The following is a 19,078-nucleotide window of genomic DNA, read 5'->3' as shown; positions in this document are numbered from 1 at the left end:
GATCAATATATCACACAAACTTCATGAGTTTTGCATATGCGAGGGGTAAAATGAACATTCCAATACTGACTATTTGCGATTTTTGATAAGAGAGAATATCGCAAATTATAAGGGTTTTAGGAAAACACATTAAATTACCTGTACAATATAGTTTTTAAATATCATGCTATTTTTTTTTAGAATATTACCCATTGAAAACTAATCCTACTTCATTTCTTATAGCTGCATTTGTAGTGCGACATTGCTGCAGCAACCAACTAGATGGAGGCTGCTGCACCATCACCATGCTTGTTTGCATGGGGTTGTGGGTGCCGCTACCAATGTCATCGCCCAAGCAAGAGTAAGAACAACAATCGGTGGCAACCCTTCTCTCATCAAAGCAAGAACGGACGAGGAAACCTCATCACCATCAACACCAACTCCTCTTCTCCTCTACCGCCCCCACACCACCACCCCTTATAGAGATGTTGGTCATACATGACCAAGGTTGGCCATGTTTCATGCATGGGTTCATGCGTTGAGGAGAGAGGAGAGCCCACTCTCTCTCCAACGCATGAAACCGCCCAACACTGAGGTTTATCCAAATGAAGCACATTTGAACATGCTTCATTTGAATAAGCATTAGAGAGAAAATCGACAGTGCCCGTAATGCTGGGTAATGGCTACCCAGAGGGTGAAACCACCAACAAACTCTCCCTTTTAAGGAAGAGGATCTCACATATTGATAATCATCAAAATCTGAAGTGAGAACCCCCCGAAGAAGGCATGTTACAATACCTTATAGTTTTTCATCTGTGCACATCATGTATGCCCTATGTCACACGGACTCGGCTCCAAGGTCGCCGCACCCGCGTCGACACGCACCGACACGGGTGCGGCTCGGACTCGGTCAACCCGACCCTGGGTGTGGTCAATGCACCCAGGGTCATTTTGGTCCATTTTTTGGAAATTTTTTTTTTTGATTTTTTTTTTAATTTTTCTGGGCTACAGCTGTAAGGAAAAAAACCCATCACAACTAAAAAACCTGTACACTTTCAAGTTTTAAGTACAGAATGGGCACAACTCAAGTTTTTGTGGTTTTTTCCTGTATGAAGAAAGTGAATTATTACAGTGTATGAAGAAAGTGCCCAAAAGTGAATTATTCTTGTATGAAGAAAGTGTACAGAATGCCTTCACAACTCATCACCTGTCCCCTAATGGGTACAACTTTGACCGAGTCTTATATATATATATATATATATATATATATATATATATATATATATATATATAGCCGAGTCCCCGTGTCCAAAATTTTTGAAATTGCGCCGCACCCGTGTCGCACCCGCACCCGCACCCGCACCCATGTGACATAGTGTATGCCGCATCAGAGCACTGATTCGTGGTGCGCACACAATTCTGTCTTCAAATCATTGTTCGGAGTCAACGATTGTCGCTATGAGCCACAAAATACCAATCGCCGATTTTCGAAAAACAAATATAAGAAAGGTCAGTGCCCTTTTCCTTTTAGTGTAGGGGTTGTTGTATTTGGAGGGACTTAACCAAGTCCGAATCAGTGACCCTCATCCCCAATCACCGGATTTTCAACCTCAGTCGGTGGGAATTCGGCTACCAAAGGATATATATATATAAAGGGTGCTAGATTTTGATTAAACAATTTTTTTTTTACAAAGTAGTAATAGATAGGTGGTTGAATTCTGGCAATCTACCTCGCTGAAGCTAAACAAAAACAAAACAAAACAAAACAAACACATTAAAAAAAAAGGGAAAGGGGAAAACTGGAAAGGGAGGAGGCAAAACCCCCTCTGAAAAAAAAGGAAACCCTCTTTCGATTTTTTTGGGTTCCATTTCCTGAAGAAAAAAAGGACCCTGAATCGGGTCTGTTCGAAACAAAAAAAGGAAAAACTTGTCTTTTTTTTTGTGTGATTTTTTTTTATTTGGGAAAACCCCTACAAGGAAACCCTCTTTGTTTTTAGGGTTCCATTTTCTTTATAAATAAAAAAACACATACCTCGAATTGAGGTTTGCGTCTAGCCACTAGAAGGTCACCGATTTTTCTTTTTTTGGTGACCTCTAATCTTAAAAAAAAATCTTAGTTTTTGCCGTCGCCTGAAGGAAAAAAAAACTTTTCTGTTTTTGTTGTCGCCTAAAGAAAAAACAAACAAACAAACCATTCACTATTTTTTTAAGAAGCAGACCCAGATCAGGGTTTGTGTAATGCTCCCCCCGTCGTGGGGGGGGGTTACGGAAGGAGGGGGAAATGACACCCCTTCCTCTCCCACGAATCAGATTGTGGGAGAGAAAGAGCGGTGCACCCATTTATTTTGGGAGGAGGGGGAACCAACACCTCATGGCTATAAAAGCCATGGGGGGCCTCCTCCCCTTTCCCCATTCGAACACCAGAGGAGCAGAGAGGGAGCGTGAAGGGAGAAGAGGGAGAGGAGCACCACCGATCATCGACAGGTAAGTCTCCTCTGCCTCTCGTTGGTTTATTATAGAGGTCACCGGCAACCCCATGGTTGCTGGCGAGTTGCAATAGAACAAGGATAGGGAGAACCCTGTCCTTGCCTTGCAATGGAGGAAAGGGAGCAACAGAGGGGTTTTCCCCTCTGCTAATGTCACAGCCGGTGACGAAAAATGGAGAGGGACGAACCGCCTGTTGCGAGGAGGCAGGAGGTTCAACCAATGCGTTCGTCGGTTGCAGACAAAAAAAAATGGGGGGGGGGCAATGTGTGTGTGTGTGTGTGGGGGGGGGGGGGGAGGGGGGGGAGGGAGTTTCCTCTGCTATCATCGTTGGATCGGCAACCACTGGCGAGCGCCAACGGTGCCGGCCTGCTTATAGGAAGCTGTAACAATCCGGCAATGGTAGGAGTTGCCAGAACTATTGCATGTCGAGATGACAGGCTCAATCTGCATTTTCTGCAGGCCGAGTCGGTCATCAGACTGGACAAGACCCAAACTGAGCGTAGACTAGAGGGACTCAGTCTGGATGTGTCCAAACCAAGCCAAACGAAAAAAAATGAGTTATGCGTGTTGTGATAGACCGTCTCGGTCTATTTGGACTAAATCAGGTCTGAATTAGTTAGCAGACCGAGTCGGGTTTGTAATGGTGGACCAATTCAGCCCAAACCAAAGGCGGACCCAATATGGGTCAGACTGACTCAAACTAGACTGAGACAAATTGGACGCGTAGGGTATATAAACATATGAGTGCGATTGATTGATTGAGCGCGGTGAAAAAATTGAAGTAGCGAAGACTCGATTTTTCCATTACAAATTGGATTCAGGTTTGGATCCCAGTTTGGAACCAAAACTCAAGTCGGACCTAATAAGATGACCCGATTTAGATTTAGACAAACTATTTCAAGCGGGTTTGGATCAAGAATACCAAATCCAGGATCCAAATTAGAGTTGAGTTGATGACCTAAGTGGTTCAATTTTTATTATGGATGTGGATCTTAAAGTAACATGAGGTAAAGATGATGTAGAGGTCACTATTAGTGGTTGAAAGAGCAAAAAGACTATTTTACCCTTGATATGCCTACAAAATAAATAAGGCATAACTAAGTGCCTGAAGTCAGATTCATGTGATTCTTGAATCTGCAGATTCTACTGCTTGAGTAAAATCCATTAGTAGGAGATGTGAGGACAAAATCTGAATGAATGGAGTCAGAGTTTGACAGTTAAGTCTAAGGGTATTTTAGTAATTTTGATAATGATACAAGGTATTTATTGATTTCAGATCAATATTTGCGTAAAACTAAGAATTTGAAATTTAAGCACTTCAGGTAAGTAACCATTTGCAAATTCCTCCATAGTTAATTAAAACACATGCCAACTAGTTTAGGCATTCTTCAATATGATTTCAATGCTTCAAGTATGCTAGTTTTGTGAATAGACACTATTTTGCATGCTTAGAAATCTATAAAGTTCAAGTGTGATGCTTAAACCTGATCATGTATATTTTCTGAGTTGTGAAATAAATGTGGCATGACATGATTGCATGTATGAGATTAATATGTTATGTAAAAACTCCGGGTAGAGTTTCAGAGTCTCAGGGTAGGTATTACCCTAGGAATGCCACTCTTATGCCTTGGGAGGGGCATTGTAAGTGTCGTGAATTAATCTATGGTGGGTTGTCATCCTTAACAGTTCAGACATGTAAACATGTGTTAAAAAGTAGCTAGTGGATATACATTAAGGATTGTATAAAACACTGACTTCAAGATATGAATGTTGAGTAAAAGTTGTCTATAGGATGACCACGCAGTGTAGTATGATGTGAACTCGACTAGGAGGCATGGTCTGGGGCAATGTTGAGGTATGTAGCTCGTGAGTAACGTGAGAATATCTCAGACGTTTCTAGGTGACCCTTAGGGGTTAAAACATTGCCCACTTGACACATGTAGGATGTAGCATGAACCACAAAAACTTGGGGGCAGGTATAGCTTCTTGAGACACCTTGGGGACAGGTATAGCTCCTTGAGATACCTTGGGGGCAGGTATAGCCACCCTGACTCTTTAGCTAGCTACCGTTTGAGCTCCTTTGCTTTCGGCTTGCAACTGGCAAGTTGCTGCAGCACCTGTGTTCGTAGTCTGAGCCGGTTTGGACTACGTTGTTGTAAGTGGTTCATATGTTTGACCAACATTGTAGAATCTGAATTGTTTACATGGGTTGCTACGTCCGAGGAGGCTATTTCCGGAATAGCTAATTAGAGTAGAAGATATGTTTGAAAATGATAATAGAGATGCAAAAAAAAAGGGTAAAACTCATAAATAACATGTATTTAAAGTAGCAAACTAAACTAAGACTAGGAGCTCACTACAGTTGCAACAGTCGTGTTTTTTTGTAAATGAAATCTTACTGGTTATAGACCTACCCCTTCTTTTGGTTGCAATTGTAGGTTCAGGGTCTGCTGCCGTTACTCACAGGACTTAGTACGACTCTATCATATCAGCCACATCAAAGTATGGTTTGCTTCTACTCTTTTATTTTGTTCATGCATTTGGATGGTTATTGGAAAAAAATGGATGTATGGACCTTTAGTCATTAAATGAAAAAAAAATAATTTGGCATGCTTTGGAGTTGTTTTTTGAGATTATTGAGTAATTTTCTTCCGAAAACTAACGTCCACAAACTCGAGCTCGAGAAGCCCTAGATCCAGTCGTTATAAGTGGTATCAGAGCTAGGTTTGATAAGAAAAGTTGGATTTTGAAAAATGCATTTTATTTGGATCGAAATAATTTAAAGGTCCTAAAACAACAATTATCGCAACTATCCAAATGATTATGTAGAAAATGAGTCATAGGAAGGTTCATGTAGGTCCTGAACTTATGATTGCCTCTTGTTAGCAGGAATGAACGCTAACAACGATAGTGGCAATGAGAGCGACCGTAGAGGCAGTTGAAACTCTGGGAGGCACAGACATCCCGAAGTGATTCAGACGGATCAGATGGTTGTTGTCCTTTCACTCTTCATGACGGCCATGTCAGACGTCACTAGGGCAATGGGGAATATGATACCTCCCGTTCCTTCTCCAACCCTAGTTTTAGTCACAATAAATAACTGGGGGCATAATGAACGGAAGGAAGGGGTATCACCACCCCAACCACCCGTTGGAGAATCGCCAGGGCCACGAGGACGTCCTCCATACAGGTATGTCAGAAGAGGTTCACTGGCAAATCGAGATGGTAGAGGAGCTGCAACAGGTTGTTCAGGCTACAGTAGGCCTCGTTTAGGCCAAAATAGGGCAAAACCGAGCAATACTACACCTACCAATAGCGGAAGAAGTCAAGAGAAACCCAATACCTCCTGTCACGAGGGTGTTCAAAAGTCGATGGTACAATAAGGTAGGTGCACTAATGTCGTAGAAGAGGAACAAATAAGAGAATCTATACAACCTCTTCGAGGAATGTCCTTACTAAGGAGAGGCAGAGGGCATATGAATAGGCACACATACTTACGTGCTTTTAACAACATGACAGTGCCAACACCAGTTAGGGTTCTTTCAGACTCTAAGGAAGAAGAAAAACCATTTTACACCCCTCGTACCCCGACACCTTAGTGTTTATTTTGTTTAAGTCATGTAATAAAGGCCTATGGTTACCTAGCGTTCGTAGTAAGTAACGGGTTGTATTACAGAAGAACCCGTGAAAAGTTGTAAAAACGTTGTTTTTATTAATAAATAGTAAATTTCTTTCAACGAATGTGTAAAACCTGTGAGAATCTGAATGAGTAAGTAAATATAATCTATTAGTAATCACTCTACTCATGTTGCAGTATGAGGACTCATCAGGGAAGATCTTATCAGTCAAGAGGTTCCCAAGTAAGCAGGAGTCAAGTAAGCCCTTCTCAAGCGAGGCATGTGAATGAGGGTTCTACAAGGAGAAGTGCTGCCAGCCCCATTGGTCCCGTGTCTCCACAGGCATCAAACAACCTACCTCTAAGGAGCATGGGAGCAGAAGGTGGAGGTGCTTCACCAGTTTCACCTCGGCAAGAACGTGCTACAGTTGGTAGTGGTGTGCCTCCCAGCTATACCACAAAAAGAATTTTGTATGAGCTGTTACAAAATTCACTGCATCAAAGTCAAAACCAAGTAGCGTCAGGAAGCAGTTCTTAGGCTGAGAAGTTCAAAAATATGAGAGTGCCCATGTTCGATGAAACTCCTGGAGGAGTAGCAGTAGAGAAATGGATAATGCAAGTGGAGAAAGCACTGGATACGATATAGTGCCCAAAGGACCAGAAAGCATGGGTCATGACATCCAACTTAATTGGGGATGCTGAGTACTGGTGGCGATCCATCAGAGATGTCCTGAGTAGCAGAGAGTTTATTCCCTGGATCACCTTCAGGAACAAGTTCTACAAACAATTCTTTCTCAGGATTGAGAGGATGGAGAAAGAAGAGGAATTTAGAAAGCTCAAACAGGGAAGCATGAGCGTAGCAGCCTACACCGTCAAGTTCAATTCATTATCCAGATTTGTGAAGGCTTTATTATCTACTGAAAAGCAAAAATACAAACTATATGAGCATGGACTAAAGCCTGAAATTCTGAGGATGGTAGGACCTCTGCAAATTCAGAGGTTCGACAGATTGGTAGAGATGGCATCTCGGTACGAGTTTTGGGATGCTCAAACAACAAAACCGGCGGTACAGGAGAAATTCAAGCAAGTACAATAGGGACAAACTAGTTCATCATCCTAGAGGTTTTTCAAGAAGAGGCAAAGCAATGACAAATCTTCGAAGCCACAGGAGGGAAGCAGTACATAAAACAACAATAAGCAGCAGGGAAAGAAGCCTGAACAACCAAAAGCTAAGAAACCTCGATACCGAGGAACACCTTCCAAGGGCAACAATGGTTGTAGGACTTGCAGCTTTCGGCATGATGGTCGTTATGATGAAAAGAATATCAAATGTTACAATTGCGGACAAATGGGACACATTGCAAAGAAATGTCCCCAGCCAGTACAGGGAGAAGGAGCAAAACCCAGGGAGAAACCAGTTGCTCCAGGCCGAGTTTATGCAGCAACTCTGCAAGAAGCCTTAACTAGCCTGTGAACACCCCAAATTTTAAAAAAAAAATCCTTTTTCCCCTGGCCCCATCCTTTGAATAAATTGGGTCAATTTCTGATCAAAATTTCATTTATTTCTCAGATTCATGGGAATCCAAATTCAAATTCCATATCTGACCCAATCTCGGATCCGGATCTGATATCCAAATCCAATTCTGAACCCTATTATCTAATTTTTAATTCAAAATTCTAAAAATACAAAAATAATTTTCTGAATGGCTCAGACAGTTCATCCAGTATCCATTTGGATCCACTATTCTTTATTCCTCAATTCAAGATCCAAAACTCGAGTATTTTCTCAAAAACTCTGGATCCAGATCCATTTTTTGAAAATTTCTAAAATATTAACCCTATATTTTAAAAAAAACCTTCTTTTATAAAAACTTCAAGTTTTAAAACAAATATTTTACAAAAAAGTTTCAAAAACCCCGTTAAGACCCCATCCCTTGTATTTTCCTCATATTTTAGGTTTTTATCTAAAACACAAAGAAAAAAAAAGAGAAAATTAAAAAAAATGGCTTAACCCTCTTTTGAAAGCATTTTCGTAGTTAAAACCCCTTTTGAGAAAACTTTGTAAAGGACCATCATTTTGAAAAAAACCAAAACCCAATGGACCCAATTTGTAAAAACCCCAACAACCTTTTGTTATAAGAAGAGCCGTGGGGGGGGGGGGGGGGTCGAGGGGGATACACCTTTCACCTCTCCACTGCAAATCTATTCTCACCTCCCCATTGCCATTCGATCCATCGTCTTCACCCCACCATCGAGCCTTCTTCTCCTTCTTTCTTCTCCTTTTCCCCTTCCTCTGCTTTTCTTGTTTGAAGGAGTCGAATTCACTCGGCGTTCAGAAGAAAGACTCCTCTCCTTCACAACTCCATTAAGGTAAGAGTCACCTTCTTCCCCTCTGAGTTTATCCCTCTGGTTTTTGAAGATTTCCCGTGGTTAATTCCTTCTTCTCTTCCCCTTTTCCATTTCATGTTCTCTTAATTACACATTTTATTTTCTAGAATTCGCTTCTTTCGTTTTTGTATTGAGTTTTCATGGTGATTTCCATTGCTAAAGTATCATATTTTCTATCAAATAATTGGGCACCATAAATATCGGCCTCAATCAGTGTTGATTTGAGGTCGATACCCTATTTTGAAGTATCCAAGGGTTTCGATGCAATAGATATGCCTGATCGTTTTAAATAAATCGATCTACATTTATCCATGTTAAGTATCATGATATGTTCATTCCTTGTTCCTATTCAAGAGTACCAAATCTGCAAGCTCATTAGCTTCAGATTTGCGTCAAAGTCTTTTTCACTTTACCTCATTAGTGCATCCTGATGTTCGATAGGCTCTGTATGCCACATTTAGTCTTTAGTGCTGCAATTTCTCTTTGGATGCTATCGGTATTGTTCACATCTCATTCATCATTACCCATTCACCAATATCATCTGTGTACATCCCCTTCACGATACCCCTCTCATCTGCAAATTTTTTTACTTCCAACGTGATCATTCATTATTTAGGCATTTCATTCTGTGCATTGATCTGTTCCATCATCGTTTTATGTATGGCAATTCTGACCCGTATCTCATTTTCATTTTGGTTTTCGGTTTTGCATTTAACTTCTCGTTTCATTTTGAATAGTCTATTACATTGCATAAGTGGGTTTGCTCATCATACCTTCTGTTTGATTCATTCATGATACACTATCATCGTTCATGCATAGCACCATTTCATTGATCGACCCCTCTCATTTCCCATTCCCCTGAGTCACTGTTAGTGTTATATGCCATCTATTCTGCGTATGTCCTTATAATTTTCGGTTTGCATCCATCATGCAATCCCTGTTGCATTCACACTGTTCATGTTGTTACAATGTCTCTTTGTTCTGCATTATGTTCAGATTTCAACCTTAGTACTTCTCTCCCACGAATTTCATGCTCTTGCATCATCCCCTTACATAACTCATTTACTGTCATAACATTCTGTCAACCATCACATGTGTAAGAGCTTACAATCCATGTCTTCAAACAACATCATTCATGGCCATTTGTGGGTCTCTGTCGTTGAGTACTTCTGAATGGGCAATAATTGTGGATTCAGTAAGAAACCCATGCCCTTCGAAGTTTGCATGTCAATGGCTGGGACCTTAACATGCTAATTTCTGATGGTAGACAGGCGAAGGGGCTATGTAGCAACATTACCCTTTTCCTCCTTTCTTTTGTGGTGTATTTATATGTATGTGTTGACAACTAAATGGTTTTGTATTCATTTCCACAATCTTCAAAATAAAACCCTGATAGTTACTTGAATCAAGTTCTTGGCAAGTGTTCACATCCCCTTTTCTTAATTTCTCTCTATGTCCAACACGTTTTAAGGCTTTGATTGCGAGAAATTAAAAAATTCAATTATTTATTCTTCCATATTTTAGAATTTATCTTTGTATGTGGATTTATATCTGTAACTTCTTGATGTTTTCTTTAAAAAAGAAAAAGAAAAAAAGAGAAAAAGAAAACAGTACTCGCTGGATATTTATTTCAATCAATGTTATCCTGCATCTATATGAGTTGAATGGAGGAATTATAACTATTCTACATGCATTTTATGTGAATATCTGAGGAGGACTTTTTTTTTTCATTTAGCTTCATTCTACACACCACTTTCCTGTATGAGCCCTTTTCCTGTTGCATTCTTGATGTTTTGTTTATAACAAATAAAAAAAAAGGAGAATATATTGGGGATCTATGTGCACAAATGTGGAAGTCCAAACCCGATTTGGTAATCACAGAGAAAGGTCTAAGCGATTTAGCTTGCCATCATTTGAGTAGGACTGGAGTAAGTGCTGTTAGAAAGTTAAGGAGGATTGACAACAACAGAGTTGCAAAAGCCACTGGTGTTGTTATAGTTAATAAACTAGATGAGCTGCAAGAACCTGATGATGGAACAGGAGCAGGGCTTTTGAGATAAAGAAGATCGGGAATGAGTTCTTAGCCTTTATTGTGGACTGAAAAGATCCAGAGGCATGTACAGTTCTTCTAAGAGGTGCCAGTAATGACCTTCTGAATGTAGTCGAGAGGAATTTGCAAGATGCAATATCCGTAGCAAGGGGCATTATCAAGGACCCAAAGTTTGTCCCCAGTGGTGTTGCTTCTAATTTAACTATTTCTACAACCCTCAAGCAGAAAAGTTTGTCAATAGAAGGCATTGAAAAGTGACCCTATGAAGCTACTGCAGTAGCTTTTGAGGCCATTCCACATACTCTAACTCATAACCGTAGGGCAAAATCTGTAATTCAGGTCATCCTAAATGCATACATTAGTTTTACATCTCCTGCACCTCACATCTCCACTCAACTTCACCTATACCTTCACTTAGCCCCCGCAACAATGCTTACCTACAGCACACTGATCCACTTTCACTAACACCTGCTGCACTGTTACAACACTTGTGTCATGTACATATGTCACTACACTCCCTGCACTTGTTGTAGCCACTGCACATATTCCCCTGTTGCCCTAGCATTCACAGCTCCACTTATGCACCTTGCTAGCCGTCCCTTTCATTCCACTACTGCCACTTACAACACCACTTTCAGCCCTAGCATCTTCCTTTTCCTACCCAGTTACAACACCTACATAGGCACTTCACTACCCACTGTCTTTACATTGCATAACACTTGATATATTCACCTTCGTAGAACCCCTACTGTGGCTTCCTATGCCCAGCCACAACAACACTTTTGCTGCACACTCCCAGTTGCCTTCCATTTCAGCACCCCAGCACGTTGCCATCACTTCTCCATGACTTGCTGCAGCACCACCACCTCTGCTGCTCATCCCTTCAGCACTCCAGCACTGCTATCTACACCTACTATCTCCAACACATTGTTCAAATGCAACCCCTCACACTATAGCATCTCCTATCTCTCCCTCATCTTTCCCTGCATACCCTCACCACACGGCATCCGTATGTTCATTTACTTCACCTTCTCCATAGCACCGATTATACTTCCAGCCCCAACAATTTCATTCCCTCACTATTGCACTTCCTATCATCCCTACAATACCACCTTCCAGCACTTACCTTCCACCTTCCTATCTACATCACCATTCCAACAGCTGCAACTGCTACACTCACTCCACTGTGCACACACTATGTTGCACCTATCACTTCACTTATCCCATGCATTCACATGGAAACACCATCAGTACCACATATACTCCACCTCACTCACCTCCGAATCATTATCAACTCCACCCTCTTCATAACAATCCAAGTATGGTTGTAGATTCCATGTGCCTGCACCCCTTTCTCACTAGTTTCCTGACATGGTGGAAGGTACACTCCAAATTTCTGGTGTTAGTGCACATGTTCTCTTTGACTCAGGGGCTACACATAGTTTCATCACCCTTACTTTTGCTGCACTATTACCTATTTCACCTGTATCTCTAGAAATAAAATATCAAGTAGAGACACCAGTAGGAAAGTCAGTGTATATAGATAAAGTCATCCAAGGATGTACAGTACAAGTCGAAGAACGTCTATTGTCGGTAGACCTTCTAATATTGGACTTTAAGGGAGTGGACATTATCTTGGGTATGAATTGATTATCTAACCATCATGCAACGATTAATTGTCGAGGAAAAAGTGTCAGTTTTGAACAACCTGAAACCTCAATTATTACCTTTCAAGGCATTAGAAAACTTGTGAAACCGACTATTATTTCATATCTTTAAGCCAATCGGTATCTACAGAAGGGCTGTATTGGATACTTGGCTTATATGAAGACTGAAGTTGACGATAAACTCTCAGTCACAGAGGTAGAGATTATACGAGAATTCATGGATGTTTTTCTCGAAGAACTTTCAGGACTTCCACCGGATAGGGAAGTCGAATTCCAGATAGATCTAGCTCCAGGTACAACACCCACTTCTATTCCTCCATATAGGATGGGACCTGCGGAGCTCAAAGAACTCAAAGATCAGCTGCAGGAGTTGCTGAATATCGGATTTATCCGACCATCGGTATCACCTTGGGGCACACCGATCTTATTCGTGAAAAAGAAAGATGGGTCATTGCGTATGTATATCGACTATAGTAAATTAAATGCAGTGACAATAAAGAACAAGTATCCTCTGCCAAGGATAGATGATTTATTTGATCAACTTCAAGGTGCAACATGTTTTTCTAAGTTGGATCTACGTTCTGGGTATCATCAACTAAGGATTCGAGAAGAGGATGTTGCCAAGACAGTGTTTCGCTCAAGATATGGTCATTATGAGTTCCTAGTCATGCTCTTTGGGCTAATGAATGCCCCAATTGCATTCATGGAGTTAATGAATCGAGTGTTCAAACCATTCTTGAATAAGTTTGTGGTGGTGTTCGTAGATGACATCCTCATATATTCGGCTAGTAAGGAAGAACACACAGTACACTTAAGAATCATTTTACAAATGCTTAGAGATCACAAGTTATATGCTAAGTTCTCTAAGTGTGCATTCTGACTTGATCAAGTGTCATTTTTGGGACATATCATTAGTAAAGAAGGAGTGATGGTGGACCTAACAAAAGTTAAAACGGTAACCAACTAGCCTACACCCAAGAATGCCACTGAAATTTGAAGTTTCTTGGGGTTAGCTGGTTATTACAGACACTTTGTGAAAGGATTTTCACTATTGACAGCTCCCATGACTAAGTTGACAAAGAAAGATGTGAAGTTCGAATGAAATAAAAAGTGTGAGAAAAGCTTCCAAGAGATAAAGAAGCAATTAACCACTGCACCAGTGTTAGTTTTGCCTTCTGGCACTGGAGGTTTTACCATTTATAGCGATGTGTCACATAAAGGATTTGGTTGCGTCTTGATGCAACACAGTAGGGTTATCACATATGCCTCAAGACAACTAAAGGTGCATGAGATAAATTATCCAATTCATGACCTAGAATTGACTGCAATAGTGTTCACACTCAAAATATGACGACATTACTTATATGGAGAATAATTTGAGGTATTTACTGACCATCAAAGTTTAAAATATTTGTTCTCTCAAAAGGAATTAAATATGAGACAAAGACGATGGCTAAAACTAATCAAAGATTATGATTTTGAACTGAAGTATCACCCAGGGAAAACTAATGTAGTAGCTAACACGCTCAGTCAAAAAGCAAAATCAGTCACAAGACTATCCATGTCAAGTCTGCTGGTGAACATTGTAGAACAAAAACCAAAAGTGCAATGTCTTTCGGGTCAACTGATGTTTGTCTAGACGACTTTAGGGTCAGAAATTTGGGATGAAATCAAAGAGAAACAACTCTTAGATCAAGAGTTAGAAGGAATCAGGTCAATAATAAATAATGGTGAAGATCCAAATTTTAAAGTAGATGACCAAGGTATGCCGAGATTTCGGGATTGGGTATGTATTCCTAAGGATGGGGAACTTAGGAAACAATTGCTTGCCGAGGCACATCATTCCAAGTATTCCATTCACCTTGGAAGTACAAAGATGTATAGAGATTTGAAGAATAATTTCTGGTGGAATAGAATGAAGAGAGATGTTGCTGAGTTTGTCAGTAAGTGCCTAATATGTCAGTAAGTAAAGATTGAACATCAGAGGCCGGGTGGACTATTGCAACCACTACCTATTCCTGTATGAAAGTGGGCAAATATAACGATGAATTTTGTTACAAGATTTCCTAAGACAAGAGAGAGATTAAATGCAATTTGGGTAATTATTGATAGACTGACCAAGTCTGCGCATTTTCTCGCATGCAAGACAACGTGTTCCTTTGAACAATTGGCTCATCTTTTTATAAAAACGATAGTGAGATTACACTGAGTGCCAAACTCCATTGTTTCTGATAGAGATTTAAAATTTACCTCCAAGTTTTGGCAAAGCTTTTAAAAAGCAATGGAAACTCAGTTGAAAATGAGCACATCTTTCCACCCACCGACGGATACGCAGTCAAAAAGAACCATCCAGACATTGAAGGATATGTTGCGAGCTTATACACTGGAGTATCACAATTCATGGCACGAAATCCTGCCGCTAATTGAATTTGCCTATAACAACAGCTTCCAAGCCAGTACTGGGATGGCTCCTTATGAAGCCTTATATGGGAGACATTGTAGGATGCCTCTATGCTGGGACCAAGTTGGTGAAAGAAAAACTTTAGGACCTGAGTTGGTTCAACAAATGGAGAAGCAAATCAGATTCATCAGTGAAAGACTCCAAGCAACCCAAAGTCGTCAGAAAAGTTATGTAGATAAGAGGCGACAAGAGTTGGAGTTCGAGATAGGTGATCATGTCTTTTTTAGGATATCACCATTTAAAGGGGTAATGAGGTTTGGGAAGAAAAGAAAATTAAGTCCTAGATATATCGGGCCGTTTGAAATTTTGAAAAGGATAGGATATATAACCTATCAGTTGGCACTACCTCCATCACTCTCCAGAATACATAACGTATTTCATGTATCCATGTTAAGAAAGTACGTGTCAGACCCTTCACATATACTGGATACAGTAGAATCAATGTTAAACATCCAAGAAGATTTAAGTATTTGGGAAGAAGTAATTGAAGTAATTGAATTTAAGAAGCACAAGCTCAAAAACAAGGTTGTCCCAATGGTCCTAGTGAGATAGAAGCATTACAGTAAGAATGAGGCTACATGGGAGAATGAGGTAGATATGCGTGCATAATTTTCTCAATCATTTTCGAGAAAGATTCCAGACGAATCTTTTTGTAAGGAGGGTGGAATTGTAACGCTTCCCCCGTCGTGGGGGGGGGGGGGTACGGAAGGAGAGGGAAATGACACCCCTTCCTCTCCCACGAATCAGATCGTGGGCGAGAAAGAGCGGTGCCCCCATTTATTTCGAGAGGAGGGGGAACCAACACCCCATGGCTATAAAAGCCATGAGGGGCCTCCCCCCCTTTCTCGATTCGAACACAAGAGGAGCAGAGAGGGAGCGTAAAGGGCAAAGAGGGAGAGGAGCACCACCGGTCATCGACAGGTAAGTCCCCTCTGCCTCTCGTTGGTTTATTATAGAGGTCACCGGCAACCTCATGGTTGTCGGCGAGTTGCAACAGAACAAGGACAGGGAGAACCCTGTCCCTGCCCTGCAATGGAGGAAAGGGAGCAGCAGAGGGGTTTTCCTCTCTGCTAGTGTCATCGCCAGTGACGAAAAATGGAGAAGGATAGACCACCTGCTGTGAGGAGGCAGGAGGTCCGACCAATGCCCTCGTCAGTTGCAAGCACACAAAAAAAAGAGGGGGTTTTCCCCTTGCTACCACCATTGGATCGGCAGCCACCGGCGAGCGCCAACAGTGCCGCCCTGCTTGCAGGAAGCTGCAATAATCCAGCAACGGTAAGAGTTTCTAGAACTATTGCACACCGAGATGACAGGCTCGGTCTGCATTTTCTGCAGGTCGAGTTGGTCATCAGGCTGGACGTGACCCAAAATGAGCACAGACTGGAGGGACTCAGTCTGGGTGTATCTAGACCAAGCCAAACAAAAAAAAATGAGTTATGTGTGTTGTGACAGACCGTCTCGGTCTATTCGGACCGAGTCGGGTCTGAATTAGTTAGCTGACCGAGTCAGGTTTGTAATGGTGGACCAATTCGGCCCAAACCAAAGACGGACCCAATATGGGTCAGACCAACTCAGTCTAGACCGAGACAAATTGAACACGTAGGGTATATAAAGATATGTGTGCGGTTGATTGATCGACCATGGTGGAAACATTGAAGTAGCGAAGACTCGATTTTTCGATTACAAATTGGATTCAATTTTGGATCCCAGTTTGGACCCAAAACTCAAGTCGAACCTGATAAGACAACCCAATTTAGATCCAGACAAACTATTTCAAGCGGGTTTGGATCGAGAATACCGAATCCAGGATCCAAATCAGAGTTGAGTTGAGGACCTAAGTGTTCCAATTTTTATTATGGATATGGATCTTAAAGTAACATAAGGTAAAGATGATGTAGAGGTCACTGTTAATGGTTGAAAGAGCAAAAAGACTATTTTACCCTTGATATGCCTATAAAATAAACAAAGCATAACTAAGTGTCCGAAGTCAGATTCATGCCATTCTTGAATCCGTGGATTCTACTGCTTGAGTAAAATCCATTAGTAGGAGATGTGAGGACAAAATCTGAATGAATGGAGTCAAAATTTGGCAGTTAAGTCTAAGAGTATTTTAGTAATTTTGATAATGATATGAGGTATTTATTGATTTTAGATCAATGGTTGCGTAAAACTAAGAATTTGGAATTTAAGCACTTCAGGTAAGTGAACATTTGCAAATTCATCCTTAGTTAATTAAAACACATGCCAACTAGTTTAGGCATTCTTCAATATGATTCCAATGCTTCAAGTATACTAGTTTTGTGAATAGACACTATTTTGCAAGCTTAGAAATCTATAAAGTTCAAGTGTGATGCTTAAACCTGATTATGCATATTTTCTGAGTTATGAAATAAATGTGGCATGACATAATTGCATGTATGAGATTAATATGTTATGTAAAAACTCCGGGTAGAGTTTCAGAGTCTCAGGGTAGGTATTACCCTGGGAATGCCACTCTTATGCCTTGGGAGGGGCAGTGTAAGTGTCGTGAATTAATCTATGGTGGGTTGTCATCCTTAACAGTTCAGACATGTAAACATGTATTAAAAAGTAGCTAGTGGATATACAATAAGGATTGTATAAAACACTGACTTCAAGATGTGAATGTTGAGTAAAAGTTGTCTATAGGATGACCACCCAGTGTATGATGTGAACTCGACTAGGAGGTATGGTATGGGGCAATGTTGAGGTATGTACCTCATGAGTAACGTGAGAATATCTCATACGTTTCTAGGTGACCCTTAGGGGTTAAAACATTGCCCACTTGACACATGTAGGATATAGCATGAACCACAAAACCTTGGGGGCAGATATAGCTTCTTGAGACACCTTGGGGGCAGGTATAGTTCCTTGAGACAACTTGAGGGGCAGGTATAGCCACTCTAGCTCTTCGGCTAGCTACCGTTTGAGCTCTTTTGCTCCCGTCGAGTTGCTGCAACACCTGCGTCTGTAGTCTGGGCAGTTTTGGACTACGTTGTTGTGAGTGATTCATATGTCTGGCCAACATTGTAGACTCTGAGTTGTCTACATGGGTTACTACGCCCGAGGAGTCTATGTATCGAATAGCCAATTAGAGTAGAAGATATGTTTGAAAATGATAATAGAGATGCGGAAAAAGGGGGTAAAACTCATAAATAACATGTGTGTAAAATAGCAAACTAAACTAAGACTAGGAGCTTAGAGCTCACTACAGTTGTAATAGTTGTGTTTATTTGTAAATAAAATCTTACTGGGTTGTAGACTAACCATTTATTTTGGTTGCAACTGTAGGTTCAGGGTCTGCTGCCGTCACTCACAGGACTTGGTACGACTCTGCCACATCAAAGTATGGTTTGCCTCTACTCTTTTATTTTGTTTATGCATTTGGATGGTTATTGGAAAAAAATGGATGTATGGACCTTTAGTTATTAAATAAAAAAAAATCCTGGCATGGTTTGGAGTTGTTTTTTGAGATTATTGAGTAATTTCCCTCCAGGAACTAACGTCCACAAACCTAGGCTCGAGAGGCCTCAAATCAGGTCGTTACAGTCTGCATCGGTCTTCAGTTGCTAACATCGAAGATCAGACATTTTTCGTCGTTGCCCAAAGTCACAGGCAGTGAACGCTAGCCTTAAAAAAATAGAGGGAAAGTTTTACTTTTGGTCAAGAGGAAACAAAAAAACACAAAAAGGGGGTAATCACAGTGGGTCACCGGTATCCGGCAGCCACTGGTCTCTGAAAAACTAAAATGAAAAAAAAAACAAGGGGAAGAAGATACTAACCTATTTTTTTTCCTTTCTTCGTCGTTGCCTCATCGCCCTCCACCGAATTGTCCACCACCTCATCAGTGGTGCTAAATTTTTTTGGCAACCCAACCGAAGGGCCAATCGGCTTGCCTGTGGTGGAGGATTGAACACAAAAGAGATTTTCGCAGAAGGGGAATGAAAGTAAATATATATATATATATATATATATATATATATATATATATATATATATATATATATATATATATATTGCAGAAGAACAATGATCTGAGAATGATTTGTTTCTCGAGTTTTCTGGTTTCTCGAACGTTCAGTTCTTTTTGTTAAACATGCAAAAGTACAATGATACCCCTGGTCTTTTTTAATAATATCGGTCAAGTCCCTTTTCTGGTTCATTTACTTTTTTGCCCTTGTTCTTTTCTGTTAATGCTGCTTATATCCTGTTTTTTGGCCCTTGTTATTTTGAATTTGAAGCCGGTATCCTTTACTTTACAAAATAGCTCCTTATTTTTCTAGTAAATTCTAGAAATAGACCTATACTCTAGAAAATATCCAAAACAGACTCCTATCTTTCTCAAATTTTGCAGAAAACCTCTTGGATTTTTTTTTTGAAAGTTCTGTTTTGGGGGTTATATTTTTTTCGGT

The 19,078-nt window shown here is 40.6% G+C and overlaps 1 long non-coding RNA gene across 1 annotated transcript; it reads left to right on the top strand.

The window, feature by feature from the left end:
• Positions 1–2,218: 2,218 nt before the first annotated feature.
• On the top strand, positions 2,219–18,138 carry LOC149845407 (uncharacterized). The gene is made up of 2 exons (XR_016430438.1): positions 2,219–2,463; positions 17,958–18,138. It is a non-coding gene; the product is annotated as an uncharacterized LOC149845407 (long non-coding RNA).
• The last annotated feature ends 940 nt before the right edge of the window (positions 18,139–19,078 follow it).

The sequence above is a fragment of the Nuphar pumila genome, chromosome 2 (genome assembly GCF_984573655.1).
Source record: "Nuphar pumila chromosome 2, dmNupPumi1.hap1.1, whole genome shotgun sequence".
NCBI classification, from domain to species: Eukaryota; Viridiplantae; Streptophyta; class Magnoliopsida; order Nymphaeales; family Nymphaeaceae; genus Nuphar; species Nuphar pumila.
Note: the sequence above shows the minus strand (reverse complement) of the source record. Positions and strands in the feature narration are given on the sequence as shown.